Source organism: Lycium barbarum, chromosome 9 (assembly GCF_019175385.1).
Source record: "Lycium barbarum isolate Lr01 chromosome 9, ASM1917538v2, whole genome shotgun sequence".
NCBI classification, from domain to species: domain Eukaryota; kingdom Viridiplantae; phylum Streptophyta; class Magnoliopsida; order Solanales; family Solanaceae; genus Lycium; species Lycium barbarum.
The window spans coordinates 63,475,376-63,500,345 of NC_083345.1; the positions used below are offsets into that span (position 1 = coordinate 63,475,376).

General features: G+C 38.4%; 2 long non-coding RNA genes across 2 annotated transcripts; both read right to left on the bottom strand.

Annotated features, from left to right (window-relative positions):
* Positions 1-2,374: 2,374 nt before the first annotated feature.
* On the bottom strand, positions 2,375-5,997 carry LOC132608872 (uncharacterized). The gene is made up of 3 exons (XR_009570587.1): positions 5,625-5,997; positions 5,021-5,066; positions 2,375-4,084 (listed from the first exon to the last, which is right to left on the bottom strand). It is a non-coding gene; the product is annotated as an uncharacterized LOC132608872 (long non-coding RNA).
* Positions 5,998-11,446: 5,449 nt separating this feature from the next.
* Positions 11,447-15,458, bottom strand: LOC132608873 (uncharacterized). The gene is made up of 3 exons (XR_009570588.1): positions 15,116-15,458; positions 14,513-14,558; positions 11,447-13,576 (listed from the first exon to the last, which is right to left on the bottom strand). It is a non-coding gene; the product is annotated as an uncharacterized LOC132608873 (long non-coding RNA).
* Between the last annotated feature and the right edge of the window lie 9,512 nt (positions 15,459-24,970).

Here is a 24,970-nt window from a genome sequence, read left to right on the forward strand (position 1 = left end):
GGGCCCGCTTATGGAAAGCATACTCGTTATACGTAATGCAAACTTTTATAAAAATATATTGGAGCAATCCGAGCATTTATGTGAAAGATATGGCATTCGGATATTTCGAAGTTCCTTAAAGGGAAACCTTTTTGCGCAAAGTTCGAAAAGCGATTTTTCAAATACATAAAGGTTCATATTTCATCAGATCATACATAAGAGTGCCAAAGAACATATACGGATCATAACATGCTCGGATTTCGGATTTAGAATTTTCCTTAAGGCTCTAATTTAGCCTATGAAAACTAAGACATGCCAAAAATAAAGGAGGTTGCTTTACATACCTGTTAGCGGCTATTCGTAACCCGTTCGTCTCGTCGCTCTTTTAGCCTATTTATATAAAAGTAACGTTATCGTTAGTAACTATATTTTCTAGTCCATAATTCTATAACCCATTTCTTATTGAACCTATATTTTAGTTTATATATCATCGTTTAGGGTTTTCTATTATCTAAAAATCTAGCGAATTCCGGCAGCACTTCCCCTATACATTCGCCTATCCCAAATTTCCAATTGCTCTCCTGTTGACACAGACATACCAACAACAACATATGGATACAATCATATCTTCAATTCCTTCAATTCAACGAAAATAACAACATATTCATATCAATAAAATTTCAACTTTAACTTTCTAATCCTTTCGCCATATAATCCATGATAACAACAACCATAGCACTAATTAAACTTAATTTACCATAGCTAGTTTAAATTGGCACCATACGGCTCAAACTCCACTTCCATATCAACATACACAACTCTTGCAATCTCTTTCACATCCACTAATTCATACAAAGACTAATCATCTTCTAAAATATGTAGGAAAATATTAAACCTTACCTTAATAAATTTGGCAAAAAAATATACCGAGGAGAGAATAGTTCTTACCTAATATGGCAAAAAAATAATCTTCTTCCACCTTACTTTGCTTTGAAGAAATTTCTGATTTGCTATTACCCGGAGAAAACCGACGCGGGGTAACCTTTATGTCGTTCTTCGCATTTTTTCTTCAGCATAATTTTGTTTTTCCTCAAACGTTACTGCCAATTTCCTTGTATGGAATTTCTCCAATTAGGATGATTACCAATACGTGTATGGCCTTCCCACAATTAAAAAGTTGATGTAAAGTCTTCATCTAATAAATGCCTTAGAAAGAATATATATAGCCTCCATAAAGGGCTGCTATATAAATTATGGTATACTAAAATTATGGGGGATATTGCAAAACGTGAGTTGCTGCTCATGTTTCATCAAATGGATTTTCAAAGAAGTGACCAACAAATATATATTTGTACCTTGCCATTTTACACATGGCATTCACTTCGCCCATCTCTTTTGATATTTATCAGATTAGCCACCACATCATTTATGTATAACATATTTAAATAGCCTTCTTCCAAGTGTCCAGGACATGTGTCCATGTAATAATTATCCAAAAATCTTAATTTCTTATCATTTTCCACAATTCCCAATCTAACCAATTAAACACAGAATTAATTTCTTGATCTCAATTCATTTAAAAAGTAATCATTTTTAATACACTCCATATTCATTGTCATGATCATGTGACATAGCAGTAGTCCACAGTCCCTTTTTGTACACACAAAATATTATTTTCAATCACTGTCATTCACTTTCGAGTCTTAAATAATTTCGGGACTTCATTCCTTTTACACATTGATTTCTTGATTCCCATACTTGAATATGACTAAATCCTCCGTGCTTGGATAAATTTACTTACGTTGGACGGTCCAATTTTCCTAATACAAAAATGCGGGATGTTATGGAGTCAGATGAAAACTCATCAGAAAAAAATTATTGCTGGCCAAATTTCTTAATTATAAAGAATGAATAGGTAATGATAATGTCTAATACATGTCCAAAATCCATGTGGTAACGTGGATAATATGCCACCCCTCCAATTATTTTAATATAAAAAGTAAAATCATAAGATATAATCTCATACACTAATATTTTAATATTTCTTTGAAATACATAAGCTTCCAAAACTTTTGTTATTGAAATATCATATCAACTTAAGACATACACGTATTTCACAAAAACTAATACATCTAGAAATCATGTTCGTCAAATGATAATCTTTCCTCAACCTAACATCAAGAGTACAAATTATTGTACTATCAATTCTCATAATGGAAAAAGATAGCTTTTCATAAGAGAAAATAATTTATGTACCCATAACAAATAAAATCTCATTTTCTAAATGTCCTCATACCGCACACATAATTAAAAATGTATCACAGAAGTAGTAACAGTAATAACTATAGAAAATCATGCTTATCAAATATCTACTAAAAGGGGTTTACTTAAAAGAAAATACCATATCAAGACCATATATAACAGTTTCAAAATTCATCAAACTTATTCCGTTACTAATGTCATTGAACTCGTACGCTTTCCAACTTGTGAAAACGCGGGATGCAACATCCTTCCCCCCTTTAGAACATTCGTCCTCGAATGTTAAACTAGTCGCGTATAAGCATACCGGTTATGGTGATCTCATAACAAATCAATTGTAACTCGAACTTATCTATCACGATGTACCTCTCTTTATTTAGCCTAATGTCATTCTCCACTTGACATCTATTAATAACATTTCTTTTAAATAGTTGAAAACGAGTTTCCTTCTTAGTAATGACTTTTGGTCGCAATACTCCCTTGATTCCTCAGGAATATCCTTTCAAAAGATATAAGTGAATCACTTTCTTGATATGATCCTTCTTGAAACTCGGACTCATCTATCCTTTTTCTTGCTCAATAATGGTATTAAGTCTGACATGGTTTGCAACATTTTTCCACTTCCTTTCTTTCATAATAATCCAATCATAATCATTCACCCCCGTAATTAATTTCTAGGAAAATTTTGACCGACTTTTCTCTGTATTTCTTTTTATCTCAAAACCTGCACGCAGGAAATACCAACAATGCCTCACAGGGCCAACACATATATGCATATATCGTATCATACCATAGCCACACAGGGCTCCCAATTTCCAGAACACGTATAAGGGTATCGGGACTTACCTCACATATTACACCTTGAGGCGAACATGATCCTTTAACGATCTGTCATATTATACCTTCCTGTCCACATTCTTTTCATCCTTCAACTTTACATTTCAATCATATTCCAATATTCTTACCTTATCCGACATGCCTCTTTCGCACCATTGCTTACCTGCGTAATGTGTAGTTTCCAATGTCGTCGGTCACTTCTTCCGTAGATGTCGTTCTTCAGCTGAAATTAAAGGTTAGTAAAAGGAATTTCATTTCCTATGGCTGGGCTCTATCGCACGATCTGAGATATGAAAGAAAGGTAACATCCTAAATGTCCTGTAGCCTCCTGTTTATAGATGTGGTGCACCACACACCGATAAACAAGACTCTACTAGACACGGCCTGTAGACATTCCGAGGACAAACCGCTCTGATACCACTTCTGTCACGACCCAACCCCGTAGGCCGTGACTGGCGCCCTACTTGGGCACCCTGACATACCTATCCATATCTGATCACATCCAAATAGCATATACGGCCATAAACACTATATGCCGTCTCAAACTATGTCAAACTGTATCGGACACATTTCAGCGCAAACATATACATATACTTATATCGAAAAGCCGGCAAGGCTATCAAATGTATCAAAAGCCGACAAGGCTATCAAAAGTATCAAAAGCCGACAAGGCTAACAGATGTATCAAAAGCCGACAAGGCTAACAGATGGCGCAACGGCCCAAAACATATACAAAGTGCACGCCGACAAGGCTGCCATAACGAACAGGGTCATACAAACACATTTGTACAGAAGTAGGCACACACACCCACAAATACGTCTACAGACCTCTAAACAGACCAAACGGATCATATGGCGGAACAGGGCCCCGCCGTACCCCTGAACAAATATATACATATGCATCAAACAAGTATATATACCAAAATGTAGGCTCCGGAATAAGAGGAGCACTCCAAACGGCAGAAGAGGGTGTCCTAAACTGGTGGATCACCAAACTGTGCATCTGTACCTGCGGGCATGAAACGCAGCCCCCCGAAGAAAGGGGGGTCAGTACGAAATATGTACTGAGTATGCAAAGCAGAAAATACAGAAACAAATCTGAGACATAAACGAAATAGTAATACAGAACATAAATATAAATCCAACATATCAAAATTTGTTTACTTTCAAAAATATGTAAGTCATGCGTAGGGTACAGAAGAATATGGTCGCCCGCCCGTCGATGGCGCCATAACACAGCATAACACCAGAATGTTTCAAATCTCCGTATCCCCGTCACATATCACATCACAACATAACGCCATACACAGCATAACACCAAATATATGTGGAACCCGACCCTCTTTTGCGAGTAGCTCGGTGAACCATAAACACAGCATAACTCCGGAGTATATCAAAGCGCGCACGATAACAGAACCGGCCCGGGACTCGGCGAAGGGAATAACAAAATGCACGAATAGAGTCGTGAGTAGTCATATGCATAAAATCAATATCATAAATTCAAACATAAGCAAAACGATCATATTTGAAAATTGAATAATAGTCTTAACAAATTCTTTCAAAATCTCCCGAATTTCATAAAAGGAAGTCGCGGGACCCACGGATGGGAATTTACCCAAGTCGGGCCCGCTTATGGAAAGCATACTCGTTATACGTAATGCAAACTTTTATAAAAATATATTGGAGCAATCCGAGCATTTATGTGAAAGATATGGCATTCGGATATTTCGAAGTTCCTTAAAGGGAAACCTTTTTGCGCAAAGTTCGAAAAGCGATTTTTCAAATACATAAAGGTTCATATTTCATCAGATCATACATAAGAGTGCCAAAGAACATATACGGATCATAACATGCTCGGATTTCGGATTTAGAATTTTCCTTAAGGCTCTAATTTAGCCTATGAAAACTAAGACATGCCAAAAATAAAGGAGGTTGCTTTACATACCTGTTAGCGGCTATTCGTAACCCGTTCGTCTCGTCGCTCTTTTAGCCTATTTATATAAAAGTAACGTTATCGTTAGTAACTATATTTTCTAGTCCATAATTCTATAACCCATTTCTTATTGAACCTATATTTTAGTTTATATATCATTGTTTAGGGTTTTCTATTATCTAAAAATCTAGCGAAATCCGGCAGCACTTCCGCTATACATTCGCCTATCCCAAATTTCCAATTGCTCTCCTGTTGACACAGACATACCAACAACAACATATGGATACAATCATATCTTCAATTCCTTCAATTCAACGAAAATAACAACATATTCATATCAACAAAATTTCAACTTTAACTTTCTATTCCTTTCACCATATAATCCATGATAACAACAACCATACCACTAATTAAACTTAATTTACCATAGCTAGTTTAAATTGGCCCCATACGGCTCAAACTCCACTTCCATATCAACATACACAACTCTTGCAATCTCTTTCACATCCACTAATTCATACAAAGACTAATCATCTTCTAAAATATGTAGGAAAATATTAAACCTTACCTTAATAAATTTGGCAAAAAAATATACCGAGGAGAGAATAGTTCTTACCTAATATGGCAAAAAAATAATCTTCTTCCACCTTACTTTGCTTTGAAGAAATTTCTGATTTGCTATTACCCGGAGAAAACCGACGCGGGGTAACCTTTATGTCGTTCTTCGCATTTTTGCTTCAGCATAATTTTTTTTTTCCTCAAACGTTACTGCCAATTTCCTTGTATGGAATTTCTCCAATTAGGATGATTACCAATACGTGTATGGCCTTCCCACAATTAAAAAGTTGATGTAAAGTCTTCATCTAATAAATGCCTTAGAAAGAATATATATAGCCTCCATAAAGGGCTGCTATATAAATTATGGTATACTAAAATTATGGGGGATATTGCAAAACGTGAGATATAGGGGATATTGCAAAACGTGAGTTGCTGCTCATGTTTCATCAAATGGATTGTCAAAGAAGTGACCAACAAATATATATTTGTACCTTGCCATTTTACACATGGCATTCACTTGGCCCATCTCTTTTGATATTTATCAGATTAGCCACCACATCATTTATGTATAACATATTTAAATAGCCTTCTTCCAAGTGTCCAGGACATGTGTCCATGTAATAATTATCCAAAAATCTTAATTTCTTATCATTTTCCACAATTCCCAATCTGACCAATTAAACACAGAATTAATTTCTTGATCTCAATTCATTTAAAAAGTAATCATTTTTAATACACTCCATATTCATTGTCATGATCATGTGACATAGCAGTAGTCCACAGTCCCTTTTTGTACACACAAAATATTATTTTCAATCACTGTCATTCACTTTCGAGTCTAAAATAATTTCGGGACTTCATTCCTTTTACACATTGATTTCTTGATTCCCATACTTGAATATGACTAAATCCTCCGTGCTTGGATAAATTTACTTACGTTGGACGGTCCAATTTTCCTAATACAAAAATGCGGGATGTTATGGAGTCAGATGAAAACTCATCAGAAAAAAATTATTGCTGGCCAAATTTCTTAATTATAAAGAATGAATAGGTAATGATAATGTCTAATACATGTCCAAAATCCATGTGGTAACGTGGATAATATGCCACCCCTCCAATTATTTTAATATAAAAAGTAAAATCATAAGATATAATCTCATACACTAATATTTTAATATTTCTTTGAAATACATAAGCTTCCAAAACTTTTGTTATTGAAATATCATATCAACTTAAGACATACACGTATTTCACAAAAACTAATACATCTAGAAATCATGTTCGTCAAATGATAATCTTTCCTCAACCTAACATCAAGAGTACAAATTATTGTACTATCAATTCTCATAATGGAAAAAGATAGCTTTTCATAAGAGAAAATAATTTATGTACCCATAACAAATAAAATCTCATTTTCTAAATGTCCTCATACCGCACACATAATTAAAAATGTATCACAGAAGTAGTAACAGTAATAACTATAGAAAATCATGCTTATCAAATATCTACTAAAAGGGGTTTACTTAAAAGAAAATACCATATCAAGACCATATATAACAGTTTCAAAATTCATCAAACTTATTCCGTTACTAATGTCATTGAACTCGTACGCTTTCCAACTTGTGAAAAATGCGGGATGCAACATCCTTCCCCCCTTTAGAACATTCGTCCTCGAATGTTAAACTAGTCGCGTATAAGCATACCGGTTATGGTGATCTCATAACAAATCAATTGTAACTCGAACTTATCTATCACGATGTACCTCTCTTTATTTAGCCTAATGTCATTCTCCACTTGACATCTATTAATAACATTTCTTTTAAATAGTTGAAAACGAGTTTCCTTCTTAGTAATGACTTTTGGTCGCAATACTCCCTTGATTCCTCAGGAATATCCTTTCAAAAGATATAAGTGAATCACTTTCTTGATATGATCCTTCTTGAAACTCGGACTCATCTATCCTTTTTCTTGCTCAATAATGGTATTAAGTCTGACATGGTTTGCAACATTTTTCCACTTCCTTTCTTTCATAATAATCCAATCATAATCATTCACCCCCGTAATTAATTTCTAGGAAAATTTTGACCGACTTTTCTCTGTATTTCTTTTTATCTCAAAACCTGCACGCAGGAAATACCAACAATGCCTCACAGGGCCAACACATATACGCATATATCGTATCATACCATAGCCACACAGGGCTCCCAATTTCCAGAACACGTATAAGGGTATCGGGACTTACCTCACATATTACACCTTGAGGCGTACATGATCCTTTAACGATCTGTCATATTATACCTTCCTGTCCACATTCTTTTCATCCTTCAACTTTACATTTCAATCATATTCCAATATTCTTACCTTATCCGACATGCCTCTTTCGCACCATTGCTTACCTGCGTAATGTGTAGTTTCCAATGTCGTCGGTCACTTCTTCCGTAGATGTCGTTCTTCAGCTGAAATTAAAGGTTAGTAAAAGGAATTTCATTTCCTATGGCTGGGCTCTATCGCACGATCTGAGATATGAAAGAAAGGTAACATCCTAAATGTCCTGTAGCCTCCTGTTTATAGATGTGGTGCACCACACACCGATAAACAAGACTCTACTAGACACGGCCTGTAGACATTCCGAGGACAAACCGCTCTGATACCACTTCTGTCACGACCCAACCCCGTAGGCCGTGACTGGCGCCCTACTTGGGCACCCTGACATACCTATCCATATCTGATCACATCCAAATAGCATATACGGCCATAAACACTATATGCCGTCTCAAACTATGTCAAACTGTATCGGACACATTTCAGCGCAAACATATACATATACTTATATCGAAAAGCCGGCAAGGCTATCAAATGTATCAAAAGCCGACAAGGCTATCAAAAGTATCAAAAGCCGACAAGGCTAACAGATGTATCAAAAGCCGACAAGGCTAACAGATGGCGCAACGGCCCAAAACATATACAAAGTGCACGCCGACTAGGCTGCCATAACGAACAGGGTCATACAAACACATTTGTACAGAAGTAGGCACACACACCCACAAATACGTCTACAGACCTCTAAATAGACCAAACGGATCATATGGCGGAACAGTGCCCCGCCGTACCCCAGAACAAATATATACATATGCATCAAACAAGTATATATACCAAAATGTAGGCTCCGGAATAAGAGGAGCACTCCAAACGGCAGAAGAGGGTGTCCTAAACTGGTGGATCACCAAACTGTGCATCTGTACCTGCGGGCATGAAACGTAGCCCCCCGAAGAAAGGGGGGTCAGTACGAAATATGTACTGAGTATGCAAAGCAGAAAATACAGAAACAAATCTGAGACATAAACGAAATAGTAATACAGAACATAAATGTAAATCCAACATATCAAAATTTGTTTACTTTCAAAAATATGTAAGTTATGCGTAGGGTACAGAAGAATATGGTCGCCCGCCCGTCGATGGCGCCATAACACAGCATAACACCAGAATGTTTCAAATCTCCGTATCCCCGTCACATATCACATCACAACATAATGTCATACACAGCATAACACCAAATATATGTGGAACCCGACCCTCTTTTGCGAGTAGCTCGGTGAACCATAAACACAGCATAACTCCGGAGTATATCAAAGCGCGCACGATAACAGAACCGGCCCGGGACTCGGCGAAGGGAATAACAAAATGCACGAATAGAGTCGTGAGTAGTCATATGCATAAAATCAATATCATAAATTCAAACATAAGCAAAACGATCATATTTGAAAATTGAATAATAGTCTTAACAAATTCTTTCAAAATCTCCCGAATTTCATAAAAGGAAGTCGCGGGACCCACGGATGGGAATTTACCCAAGTCGGGCCCGCTTATGGAAAGCATACTCGTTATACGTAATGCAAACTTTTATAAAAATATATTGGAGCAATCCGAGCATTTATGTGAAAGATATGGCATTCGGATATTTCGAAGTTCCTTAAAGAGAAACCTTTTTGCGCAAAGTTCGAAAAGCGATTTTTCAAATACATAAAGGTTCATATTTCATCAGATCATACATAAGAGTGCCAAAGAACATATACGGATCATAACATGCTCGGATTTCGGATTTAGAATTTTCCTTAAGGCTCTAATTTAGCCTATGAAAACTAAGACATGCCAAAAAGAAAGGAGGTTGCTTTACATACCTGTTAGCGGCTATTCGTAACCCGTTCGTCTCGTCGCTCTTTTAGCCTATTTATATAAAAGTAAAGTTATCGTTAGTAACTATATTTTCTAGTCCATAATTCTATAACCCATTTCTTATTGAACCTATATTTTAGCTTATATATCATCGTTTAGGGTTTTCTATTATCTAAAAATCTAGCGAAATCCAGCAGCACTTCCCCTATACATTCGCCTATCCCAAATTTCCAATTGCTCTCCTGTTGACACAGACATACCAACAACAACATATGGATACAATCATATCTTCAATTCCTTCAATTCAACGAAAATAACAACATATTCATATCAACAAAATTTCAACTTTAACTTTCTAATCCTTTCGCCATATAATCCATCATAACAACAACCATACCACTAATTAAACTTAATTTACCATAGCTAGTTTAAATTGGCCCCATACGGCTCAAACTCCACTTCCATATCAACATACACAACTCTTGCAATCTCTTTCACATCCACTAATTCATACAAAGACTAATCATCTTCTAAAATATGTAGAAAATATTAAACCTTACCTTAATAAATTTGGCAAAAAAATATACCGAGGAGAGAATAGTTCTTACCTAATATGGCAAAAAAATAATCTTCTTCCACCTTACTTTGCTTTGAAGAAATTTCTGATTTGCTATTACCCGGAGAAAACCGACGCTTCCACCTTATGTCGTTCTTCGCATTTTTGCTTCAGCGTAAATTTTTTTTTTCCTCAAACGTTACTGCCAATTTCCTTGTATGGAATTTCTCCAATTAGGATGATTACCAATACGTGTATGGCCTTCCCACAATTAAAAAGTTGATGTAAAGTCTTCATCTAATAAATGCCTTAGAAAGAATATATATAGCCTCAATAAAGGGCTGCTATATAAATTATGGTATACTAAAATTATGGGGGATATTGCAAAACGTGAGTTATAGGGGATATAGCGGATATTGCAAAACGTGAGTTATAGGGGATATTGCAGGGGATATTGCAAAACGTGAGTTGCTGCTCATGTTTCATCAAATGGATTGTCAAAGAAGTGACCAACAAATATATATTTGTACCTTGCCATTTTACACATGCCATTCACTTGGCCCATCTCTTTTAATACTTATCAGATTAGCCACCACATCATTTATGTATAACATATTTAAATAGCCTTCTTCCAAGTGTCCAGGATATGTGTCCATGTAATAATTATCCAAAAATCCTAATTTCTTATCATTTTCCACAATTCCCAATCTAACCAATTAAACACAGAATTAATTTCTTGATCTCAATTCATTTAAAAAGTAATCATTTTTAATACACTCCATATTCATTGTCATGATCATGTGACATAGCAGTAGTCCACAGTCCCTTTTTGTACACACAAAATATTATTTTCAATCACTGTCATTCACTTTCGAGTCTTAAATAATTTCGGGACTTCATTCCTTTTACACATTGATTTCTTGATTCCCATACTTGAATATGACTAAATCCTCCGTGCTTGGATAAATTTACTTACGTTGGACGGTCCAATTTTCCTAATACAAAAATGCGGGATGTTATGGAGTCAGATGAAAACTCATCAGAAAAAAATTATTGCTGGCCAAATTTCTTAATTATAAAGAATGAATAGGTAATGATAATGTCTAATACATGTCCAAAATCCATGTGGTAACGTGGATAATATGCCACCCCTCCAATTATTTTAATATAAAAAGTAAAATCATAAGATATAATCTCATACACTAATATTTTAATATTTCTTTGAAATACATAAGCTTCCAAAACTTTTGTTATTGAAATATCATATCAACTTAAGACATACACGTATTTCACAAAAACTAATACATCTAGAAATCATGTTCGTCAAATGATAATCTTTCCTCAACCTAACATCAAGAGTACAAATTATTGTACTATCAATTCTCATAATGGAAAAAGATAGCTTTTCATAAGAGAAAATAATTTATGTACCCATAACAAATAAAATCTCATTTTCTAAATGTCCTCATACCGCACACATAATTAAAAATGTATCACAGAAGTAGTAACAGTAATAACTATAGAAAATCATGCTTATCAAATATCTACTAAAAGGGGTTTACTTAAAAGAAAATACCATATCAAGACCATATATAACAGTTTCAAAATTCATCAAACTTATTCCGTTACTAATGTCATTGAACTCGTACGCTTTCCAACTTGTGAAAAATGCGGGATGCAACATCCTTCCCCCCTTTAGAACATTCGTCCTCGAATGTTAAACTAGTCGCGTATAAGCATACCGGTTATGGTGATCTCATAACAAATCAATTGTAACTCGAACTTATCTATCACGATGTACCTCTCTTTATTTAGCCTAATGTCATTCTCCACTTGACATCTATTAATAACATTTCTTTTAAATAGTTGAAAACGAGTTTCCTTCTTAGTAATGACTTTTGGTCGCAATACTCCCTTGATTCCTCAGGAATATCCTTTCAAAAGATATAAGTGAATCACTTTCTTGATATGATCCTTCTTGAAACTCGGACTCATCTATCCTTTTTCTTGCTCAATAATGGTATTAAGTCTGACATGGTTTGCAACATTTTTCCACTTCCTTTCTTTCATAATAATCCAATCATAATCATTCACCCCCGTAATTAATTTCTAGGAAAATTTTGACCGACTTTTCTCTGTATTTCTTTTTATCTCAAAACCTGCACGCAGGAAATACCAACAATGCCTCACAGGGCCAACACATATACGCATATATCGTATCATACCATAGCCACACAGGGCTCCCAATTTCCAGAACACGTATAAGGGTATCGGGACTTACCTCACATATTACACCTTGAGGCGTACATGATCCTTTAACGATCTGTCATATTATACCTTCCTGTCCACATTCTTTTCATCCTTCAACTTTACATTTCAATCATATTCCAATATTCTTACCTTATCCGACATGCCTCTTTCGCACCATTGCTTACCTGCGTAATGTGTAGTTTCCAATGTCGTCGGTCACTTCTTCCGTAGATGTCGTTCTTCAGCTGAAATTAAAGGTTAGTAAAAGGAATTTCATTTCCTATGGCTGGGCTCTATCGCACGATCTGAGATATGAAAGAAAGGTAACATCCTAAATGTCCTGTAGCCTCCTGTTTATAGATGTGGTGCACCACACACCGATAAACAAGACTCTACTAGACACGGCCTGTAGACATTCCGAGGACAAACCGCTCTGATACCACTTCTGTCACGACCCAACCCCGTAGGCCGTGACTGGCGCCCTACTTGGGCACCCTGACATACCTATCCATATCTGATCACATCCAAATAGCATATACGGCCATAAACACTATATGCCGTCTCAAACTATGTCAAACTGTATCGGACACATTTCAGCGCAAACATATACATATACTTATATCGAAAAGCCGGCAAGGCTATCAAATGTATCAAAAGCCGACAAGGCTATCAAAAGTATCAAAAGCCGACAAGGCTAACAGATGTATCAAAAGCCGACAAGGCTAACAGATGGCGCAACGGCCCAAAACATATACAAAGTGCACGCCGACTAGGCTGCCATAACGAACAGGGTCATACAAACACATTTGTACAGAAGTAGGCACACACACCCACAAATACGTCTACAGACCTCTAAATAGACCAAACGGATCATATGGCGGAACAGTGCCCCGCCGTACCCCAGAACAAATATATACATATGCATCAAACAAGTATATATACCAAAATGTAGGCTCCGGAATAAGAGGAGCACTCCAAACGGCAGAAGAGGGTGTCCTAAACTGGTGGATCACCAAACTGTGCATCTGTACCTGCGGGCATGAAACGTAGCCCCCCGAAGAAAGGGGGGTCAGTACGAAATATGTACTGAGTATGCAAAGCAGAAAATACAGAAACAAATCTGAGACATAAACGAAATAGTAATACAGAACATAAATGTAAATCCAACATATCAAAATTTGTTTACTTTCAAAAATATGTAAGTTATGCGTAGGGTACAGAAGAATATGGTCGCCCGCCCGTCGATGGCGCCATAACACAGCATAACACCAGAATGTTTCAAATCTCCGTATCCCCGTCACATATCACATCACAACATAATGCCATACACAGCATAACACCAAATATATGTGGAACCCGACCCTCTTTTGCGAGTAGCTCGGTGAACCATAAACACAGCATAACTCCGGAGTATATCAAAGCGCGCACGATAACAGAACCGGCCCGGGACTCGGCGAAGGGAATAACAAAATGCACGAATAGAGTCGTGAGTAGTCATATGCATAAAATCAATATCATAAATTCAAACATAAGCAAAACGATCATATTTGAAAATTGAATAATAGTCTTAACAAATTCTTTCAAAATCTCCCGAATTTCATAAAAGGAAGTCGCGGGACCCACGGATGGGAATTTACCCAAGTCGGGCCCGCTTATGGAAAGCATACTCGTTATACGTAATGCAAACTTTTATAAAAATATATTGGAGCAATCCGAGCATTTATGTGAAAGATATGGCATTCGGATATTTCGAAGTTCCTTAAAGAGAAACCTTTTTGCGCAAAGTTCGAAAAGCGATTTTTCAAATACATAAAGGTTCATATTTCATCAGATCATACATAAGAGTGCCAAAGAACATATACGGATCATAACATGCTCGGATTTCGGATTTAGAATTTTCCTTAAGGCTCTAATTTAGCCTATGAAAACTAAGACATGCCAAAAAGAAAGGAGGTTGCTTTACATACCTGTTAGCGGCTATTCGTAACCCGTTCGTCTCGTCGCTCTTTTAGCCTATTTATATAAAAGTAAAGTTATCGTTAGTAACTATATTTTCTAGTCCATAATTCTATAACCCATTTCTTATTGAACCTATATTTTAGCTTATATATCATCGTTTAGGGTTTTCTATTATCTAAAAATCTAGCGAAATCCAGCAGCACTTCCCCTATACATTCGCCTATCCCAAATTTCCAATTGCTCTCCTGTTGACACAGACATACCAACAACAACATATGGATACAATCATATCTTCAATTCCTTCAATTCAACGAAAATAACAACATATTCATATCAACAAAATTTCAACTTTAACTTTCTAATCCTTTCGCCATATAATCCATCATAACAACAACCATACCACTAATTAAACTTAATTTACCATAGCTAGTTTAAATTGGCCCCATACGGCTCAAACTCCACTTCCATATCAACATACACAACTCTTGCAATCTCTTTCACATCCACTAATTCATACAAAGACTAATCATCTTCTAAAATATGTAGAAAATATTAAACCTTACCTTAATAAATTTGGCAAAAAAATATACCGAGGAGAGAATAGTTCTTACCTAATATGGCAAAAAAATAATCTTCTTCCACCTTACTTTGCTTTGAAGAAATTTCTGATTTGCTATTACCCGGAGAAAACCGACGCTTCCACCTTATGTCGTTCTTCGCATTTTTGCTTCAGCGTAAATTTTTTTTTTCCTCAAACGTTACTGCCAATTTCCTTGTATGGAATTTCTCCAATTAGGATGATTACCAATACGTGTATGGCCTTCCCACAATTAAAAAGTTGATGTAAAGTCTTCATCTAATAAATGCCTTAGAAAGAATATATATAGCCTCAATAAAGGGCTGCTATATAAATTATGGTATACTAAAATTATGGGGGATATTGCAAAACGTGAGTTATAGGGGATATTGCGGATATTGCAAAACGTGAGTTATAGGGGATATTGCAGGGGATATTGCAAAACGTGAGTTGCTGCTCATGTTTCATCAAATGGATTGTCAAAGAAGTGACCAACAAATATATATTTGTACCTTGCCATTTTACACATGCCATTCACTTGGCCCATCTCTTTTAATACTTATCAGATTAGCCACCACATCATTTATGTATAACATATTTAAATAGCCTTCTTCCAAGTGTCCAGGATATGTGTCCATGTAATAATTATCCAAAAATCCTAATTTCTTATCATTTTCCACAATTCCCAATCTAACCAATTAAACACAGAATTAATTTCTTGATCTCAATTCATTTAAAAAGTAATCATTTTTAATACACTCCATATTCATTGTCATGATCATGTGACATAGCAGTAGTCCACAGTCCCTTTTTGTACACACAAAATATTATTTTCAATCACTGTCATTCACTTTCGAGTCTTAAATAATTTCGGGACTTCATTCCTTTTACACATTGATTTCTTGATTCCCATACTTGAATATGACTAAATCCTCCGTGCTTGGATAAATTTACTTACGTTGGACGGTCCAATTTTCCTAATACAAAAATGCGGGATGTTATGGAGTCAGATGAAAACTCATCAGAAAAAAATTATTGCTGGCCAAATTTCTTAATTATAAAGAATGAATAGGTAATGATAATGTCTAATACATGTCCAAAATCCATGTGGTAACGTGGATAATATGCCATCCCTCCAATTATTTTAATATAAAAAGTAAAATCATAAGATATAATCTCATACACTAATATTTTAATATTTCTTTGAAATACATAAGCTTCCAAAACTTTTGTTATTGAAATATCATATCAACTTAAGACATACACGTATTTCACAAAAATTAATACATCTTGAAATCATGTTCGTCAAATGATAATCTTTCCTCAACCTAACATCAAGAGTGCAAATTATTGTACTATCAATTCTCATAATGGAAAAAGATAGCTTTTCATAAGAGAAAATAATTTATGTACCCATAACAAATAAAATCTCATTTTCTAAATGTCCTCATACCGCACACATAATTAAAAATGTATCCCAGAAGTAGTAACAGTAATAACTATAGAAAATCATGCTTATCAAATATCTACTAAAAGGGGTTTACTTAAAAGAAAATACCATATCAAGACCATATATAACAGTTTCAAAATTCATCAAACTTATTCCGTTACTAATGTCATTGAACTCGTACGCTTTCCAACTTGTGAAAACGCGGGATGCAACAGTAATTCCCGAACTAATTTTCCAAAATCCCAATTTTACCCCTAGCCTTCCTCAACACTTCCTCACTAATATTTTTCTTTCATGAACAACTCATATGTTGAATAAAATGAAAACATAGTCTCATTTCATACATGACAAGATTATTCCAAATTTTTCAAGTGCGCAAAAACACGAGATATAACATTCTCCCCCCCTTTAGAACATTCGTCCTCGAATGTTAAATTAGTCTTATAGGGTCTTATGAACATGGGTGGGATACTCTCTTTATAAATACCATACATAAGTCATTTGTCAATTACCTGTGGGCGTAGGAAACAAGTGGGGATACTTCTTCTTCATCTCATCCTCCGCCTCCCAGGTCATTTCTTCCCGGTTGTTGTTCTGCCACAGGACTTAAACAGAAGGCACTTCTTTGGTGCGCAGTCTCCTCACCTGACGATCCAGAACAGCTACAGGTTGCTCTTCATAAGACAAGTCCTCCGTTACCTGAATATCATTTACTGGAAATATTCTGTCAGGATCACCAGTACATTTTCGGAGCATGGATACATGGAATACCGGGTGTACAGCCTCTAGATCTGATGGTAGGTCCAACTCATAAGCGACGTTCTCAATCTTCCGGATAATCTGGTAAGGCCCAATGTATCGCGGACTGAGCTTCCCCTTTTTGCCAAATCTCATCACGCCCTTCATGGGCGACACCTTTAGAAATATCCAGTCGCCAATCTGAAACTCTAACGGTCGACGCCGTTTATCAGCATAAGATTTCAGTCGACTCTGGGCCACTAATAGTCGCTCTCTAATCAGTTTAACTTTATCGACTGCCTGCTGGACCACATCTGGACCAACTAATTTAGTTTCGCCCACGTAGAACCAACCGATCGGAGATCTGCATTTCCTACCATATAGGGCTTCGTACGGCGCCATCTGTATGCTGGAATGATAACTATTATTATAAGCAAATTCAACAAGCGGCAAATGATCGTCCCAACTGCCTCTGAAATCAATAACACAGGCCCGCAACATATCTTCCAATGTCTGAATGGTGCGCTCGGCCTGCCCATCGGACTGAGGATGAAATGCTGTACTAAGGCTCACCTGAGTCCCCAATCCTTCTTGGAATGATCTCCAGAAATTCGCTGTGAACTGGGCACCTCTGTCAGTGATAATAGATACAGGAACCCCGTGAAGTCTTACTATTTATTTAAGATACAATCTGGCATAGTCCTCAACCGAATAAGTGGTCCTGACCGGAAGAAAATGGGCTGATTTCGTCAATCTGTCAACAATAACCCAAATAGAATCATACCTGCGTGGAGTGCGCGGCAACCCAACAACGAAATCCATATTAATCATCTCCTATTTCCAAGCTGGAATTTCCATTTCTTGTAGTAATCCGCCGGGCTTCTGATGTTCGATCTTGACTTGCTGACAGTTTGGACACTGGCCAACGAACTCTGCAATATCCCTTTTCATGCCGTCCCACCAGTATAAACATTTAAGATCATGGTACGTCTTAGTAGACCCAGGATGGATAGAATACCGAGCGTTATGTGCTTCGCCCACAATTTGTCGTCGTAACCCTACAACATCCGGTACACATAATCTGCCTCTGTATAGTAATACCCCTTCAGACGAAATTTCAAATGGAGTCTTTTCTTTATTAAGGGCCATATTTCTATACTGTGCCAAGACAGGATCTTCGAACTGACGCTGCTTAACCTCTTTCATAATGGATGATTCAGCAACCTACCGAACCGAAACCCCAGCATCTCCAGAATCTGCTTAATGAACTCCAAGGCTGGCTAACTGATGAATCTCACGAACCAATTCTTTCTTATCAGGCTGTACATCAGTCAAACTGCCCATGGACTTGCGGCTCAGTGCATCAGCCACCACATTGGCTTTCCCCGGATGATACAAAATATCGACGTCGTAATCTTTCAACAATTCAAGCCATCTTCTCTGCCGCAAATTCAGCTCCTTCTGCTTAAAGATATACTAGAGGCTCTTGTGGTCCGTATAGATATCAACGTGGACCCCATATAAGTAATGCCGCCGAATCTTCTAAGCATGAATGACCGCGGCCAATTCCAGGTCATGAGTGGGATAATTTCTCTCATGCGACCTGAGCAGCCAGGAAGCATAGACTATGACTCGACTGTGCTGCATCAACACACAACCTATCCCAATACCAGAGGCATCGCAATAAACAACGTACCCGTTTGATCCTTCTGGAAGAGCTAAAACTGGAGCTGTAATTAATTTTTCCTTCAACATCTAAAAGCTCCGCTCACAGGCATCAGTCCACTGAAATTTCGCTGCCTTCTGAGTTAACTTTGTTAATGGTGCCGCAATAGAAGCGAAATTCTCCACAAACCTTCTGTAATAACCGGCCAACCCCAGAAAACTGCGTACCTCTGTAGGTGTAGTAGGCCTAGGCCAATTCTGTACAGCTTCAATCTTCTGCGTATCGACCCGAATACCATCTGCTCCGACAATATGCCCCAAGAATGCCACTGAGGTCAACCAGAATTCACATTTGGAAAATTTAGCATATAATTTTTGTTGCCGTAGTGTGCCAAGTACTGTTCTCAGATGATCTGAATGCTCCTCTGCTGATCGCGAATAAACCAAAATATCATCGATAAATACAATCACGAACATATCAAAAAACGGCCGGAATACTCGATTCATCAAATCCATAAATACCGCTGGAGCATTAGTCAGCCCAAAAGACATCACTCTGAATTCATAATGCCCGTACCGGGTCCTGAAAGCAGTCTTTGGAATATCTGACTCTCGTACCCGTACCTGATGGTAGCCCGAACGTAAATCTATCTTCGAAAAATATTTGGCACCCTGCAACTGATCAAATAAATCATCAATCCGGGGAAGGGGGTATTTGTTCTTTATAGTCACCTTATTCAGCTGTCGATAATCAATACACATTCGCAGTGACCCATCTTTCTTTCTGACAAATAATACCGGCGCCCCCCAGGGTGATGTACTGGGTCTGATGAAGCCTTTGTCTAATAGATCTTTTAGCTGCTCCTTCAATTCTTTTAGTTCTGCCGGTGCCATTCTGTACGGAGGAATAGATATGGGCTGCGTATCTGGCAACAAATCTTTAGTGAAGTCTATCTCCCATTCAGGGGGAATACCTAGAAGCTCATCTGGGATACATCTGAGAATTCATTGACAACTGAAACTGACTGGAGCGTAGGTGTCTCGGCCTTAGTATCGTGCACCCGGACCAAATGATAGATATAACCTTTCTGAATCATCTTCTTAGCCTTGAGGATGAAATAAACTTACCCCTCGGCGACGCTGTACTCCCCGACCACTCTATGACTGGTTCCCCTGGGAACTGGAAACGAACTACCTTTTTCTGGCAATCAACATTAGCATAGCAGGAAGCTAACCAGTCCATACCCATAATGACATCAAATTCCAACATGTCTAACTCTACCAAATCAGCTTTAGTGCAACGATCACATATGATAACACAACAATCTTTATATACCTGCCTCGCTATAATAAAATCCCCAACTGGTGTAGCCACTTCAAATGGTTCTTTAGGTTCTGGTATTATTCCAATTTTACTAGCAACGAGCAGGGAGATATGTGATAAGGTAGAACCAGGATCAATCAATGTATATATAGATCGGGAGAAAACCAGTAATGTACCTGTAACAACATTTGGCGAAGCCTCCTGATCCTGGCGGCTAGCCAATGCATATATGCGGTTCGAAGGACCGCTAGAATCTGAAATACTGCCACGACCTCGACCGCGGCCTGCCGGTGCCGGCAAACCCCGCCCTGCGGGGTGCATAGTTGTGCGAGTAGAAGATGAACCAGCGGCTGATCTCGTCGGTTGAACTGTGCTACCAGAACCACTCGCCATCGGACGATCTCGCATAATATGGCCCTGACGGCCGCAGGAAAAACAAGCTCCGGTGGCTCGGTAGCACTCCCCCGGATGCGATCTCCCACAATAAGAACAACGGGGCCTGGGTGGTCTGGACTGGCTGGAACCCCTGATCGTCTGCGAACCTGATACTCTGGAACTCTGACCGGCCCCAGATGGTCCTGCACTGTCAAATCGTCTACCGGCGGACTGTGTACCCTGGCCTGACGGAGGAGGATATCTACGTGACTGCTGTGACCCCGCGGATCTGGCCCTTTTGGGCGGCCTCCTATCACGATCTCTGCCCGACCGGTCCTCTCTGCGTCGGTCCTCCATACCCTGCGCGTAGGCCTGTAACCGAGCGATGTCCATATCAGTCTACGAGGCCATCGCCATACAGCTGTCAACCAAGTAGCGGTCCAATCGCATCACGTACCGGTGCATCCGGTCAGCCAAAGAATCAAACTCCAAATTATACTCACGAACACTCAGACCCCTCTGCCGCAACTGCAAAACCTATCAACCTGCGCCCGCCGTAACTCCGGGGGAAAAAAGTGACGGAGAAAAGTGGCCACAAACTCATCCCTAGTAGCTGGGGGAGCACCCTCACCTCTGGACAGCTCCCAGGACTCATACCAATTAGCAGCAACATCTCGTAATCTGTGCGAGGCTAACTCAACGGACTAGGTCTCTGAAGCCCTGACCAGTCCCAATGAGCGCCTCATCCCCCGAATGAAGTCCTGGGGGTCCTCATCGGGCTTAGACCCGAAAAACTCTGGGGGACCGCATGTCAGAAAATCACGAACCCTCAGGCTATCACGCCTGTCATCATCATCATCACCTCTCCACCCGCGCCTGCGGGCCTGTCCCACTACCAAAGTCGTCAGTAACTGTACCGCCTCCCTCAACGTCCTATCCTCCGCCCCGGGCTGAGGAGCTGGAGGCTCGGGCGCTGGAGCCTCTGGAGCTAATGATGGGCCTGCTCCAGGCTCCTCCGGCGGTGGTGTGGCTGAACCCTCTGACTGCAACACAACACCGGGCATAATCTGAGCACGAGCCCGTGTAACTCTCGGCATCTGGCTAGTCTCTCCCATCACCGCCTTGCCCTTATGGGCAGCCGTTGCCTTCTTCGGAGGCATCACTGAAAGAAAACACAACAATGAATCAGAACAGAATCATCCTAATAGCACGGCTCTATCGCACGATCTAAGATTCAAAGAAAGGTAACACCCTAAATGTCCTGTAGCCTCCTGTTTATAGATGTGGTGCACGACACACCGATAAACAAGACTCTACGAGACACGGCCTGTAGACATTCCGAGGACAAACAGCTCTGATACCACTTTTGTCACAACCCAGCCCCGTGGGCCGCGACTGGTACCCTACTTGGGCACCCAAACAGACTTACATTTTCAATCGTCATATTATAACTTAGTTCACATTTCAAATTCATCCTTCTTAAACAGTTCTGAAAATAATTATTTTCTTAAGCGGTCACGCGTATCAAAAATATCATATCGGAACAAAAGGGGCGGCGGAATACACATCGCCGATCGTATGTACATATGCGAACACATGGGCCATTTTGGCCGCCCTAACAAACAGGACCGCATTAAGACGCAAATCAGAAACAATATGAACACACATAGGACCCACGACCCACATATATGACTACAGGCCTCTACAAACCAAAACGGAAACATATGGCGGGACAGGGCCCCGCCGTACCCCAAATAGCCAAATATACATAACTATATACATAACAGAGATATGTACCAAAATATGGGCTCCGAATCAAAAGGAGCACTCTGTAGTAGCAGAAGGTGTGGCCTACAGTGGTGGATCACCAACGTCTGTACCTGCGGGCATGAAACGCAGCCCCCGAGGAAAGGGGGTCAGTACCAAAGATGTACTGAGTATGTAAAGCATGGAGTACAGAAAATCAAACCATAACCATAGTAAAAGTATAGAAAGGGAATACCGAATCAGTATATCAAAACCAGTACGGAAATCATATGTACATAATGCAAGTAAAAGAAATCATGCATAAGGCTCAGGAACGTGGTCGCCACTCCGACACTGGCGCCACTACACAGCATACTCCGGAAAGTTTCAAATCTCCGTACAACCCCGAACATAACACATCATCACACATATCATATAATAAGCCATATCACAGCATAACTCCATAAACGGAACCCGGCCCTATGGCGAGGTCTCGGGAACTGTAACACAGCATACTGCCGAATATATCGTAGTGCGCACGATCATAAAACCGGCCCGGGAACCGGCGAACGATATCATAATAATGGGCACGAGCAGAGTAGTGCGGAAACCAATGCAATTTACATATCAAAACATTTATGATACTTGATATAATTATATGACAACCCGTTGGGTAAACTAGTCTGAATAACTGATCAATACGGGATTTATCTTACAGAAATATTTCTGGAATCATATTTATAGTTCAAAATGTAAATCAGAATATTATGGATTAATCAGAACATTATGCTTTAATATCAAAACATTATTCTTTAATAGCTAAAGTCATAAGGAAAAGTCTATTTCCGATATCGTACAAAGTTAAGTCAATTAGGGCGAACGAAGGAGACTCGGGGCTAGTGGGCCCACCTCGGTTCAAATCGAGGCGGCGTACGAATTTTACAGACATTTGGCCCTATGGAATCGTCCATGAAAACTTAGGGGTAATTCAATCATATTTACGAAGGTTACGAAAGTTTGAACATTTCTATTCAACAAAGCATAAGTGTCTAATTCAATTTCACTGAATGGAATAGTACTAAAGTAAACGCGAATTTCTATGAATAGAATAATCCCCGAGGCCCAAACTCAAACCTAAAACATCTAGGACATGCCAATAGAAGAAGAGGGATAGCTTTACATACCTTTTCCGCCTCCTATACATCTCCAAAATCAAGCCTCAAATTCGCCAAAATCTACAATTTGGTCACATTTACCAATTGTGAGTTATAGCTTCTAAGAATTTCAACTTAAATTCATATTTGTCTACCGAAATTTTGGCAGCATTTCCCCTATACATATAGCATCCCCGAGACTTAGCTCGGCCCAATATATCAACAACAACAACCCAACAATGCCAACAACATCAAAATCATCACAAAACGCACTATAACGTAAATAGTTCTCTTTACTACATAGTTCAACAACTTTCATTCCAACTTCCCGTTATCAAACTAATATCAACATTTCCATATTCATTTACTAATTCAAGATCATTCAAACATAATTCAAGAACATTTCAAACAATGCTCATGGATTCAAGCATTCCCGCCTATTCCATACCCTATCCAAAACCTCCACAATTGCCACAACATTAACAACTAGCATTGTTTCCTTCCAAATTCATTAACAACAACCATAATTCACATTTAGAATTTTACTTTCACAATTATATGAAAATCATATAAAAATCACATAATTTCCCATAATGACATACAACTAATTTCAGTGCTAACTCAAGTCGTTAAACCTTTATTTACGTCACAAAGGTCACACCGACATAACTAACCAACTAAATGGACTTTAATTCACCCTCCCTTGTCCACCCTATGGCTCACGGCCACACACACCACCCTACACACACACGCCTTCACACAAACACATCACAACTCCATAATTCTAATCTAATTCCAATACTTACAACATATATACTTATTCCATAACACAAAAGAATAGATTTCTTACCTTTTTCCTTCAAACTCAAATCTTGCCGCAACGTTGCTCTCTCGCTAAACCAATTATATCACGTCGGAGAGCGTCCTGAACTTAACAAGAATTCAACAAGAAAGGGATTTTTAGGATGAAGATTAAAGTACTAGAATTTTTTTTTTTTTAAAGGGGGGGTTCAGCCGAGAGCCTCTCTTGAGGTGTTCTTCAATTTTTTTTTTGCTTTGTTTCTTGAAGTTTCTTGAAGATTATCTTCATATATATTAATTAGTCACATGACTAACTTCATGGGTTTGGGCCACGACATGTTAGTCGGCCACCCCTCTAGTTTGGGCCTAAATTTTTCTTGTATTGTTTTGAGCCCAATTCATTAGAAATCTATTTTTGTAATTCCCGAACTAATTTTCCAAAATCTCAATTTTACCCCTAGCCTTCCTCAACACTTCCTCACTAATATTTTTCTTTCATGAACAACTCATATGTTGAATAAAATAAAAACATAGGCTCATTTCCTACATGACAAGATTATTCCAAATTTTTCAAGTGCGCAAAAACACGAGATATAACATTCTCCCCCCCCCCCCCCCCCTTTAGAACATTCGTCC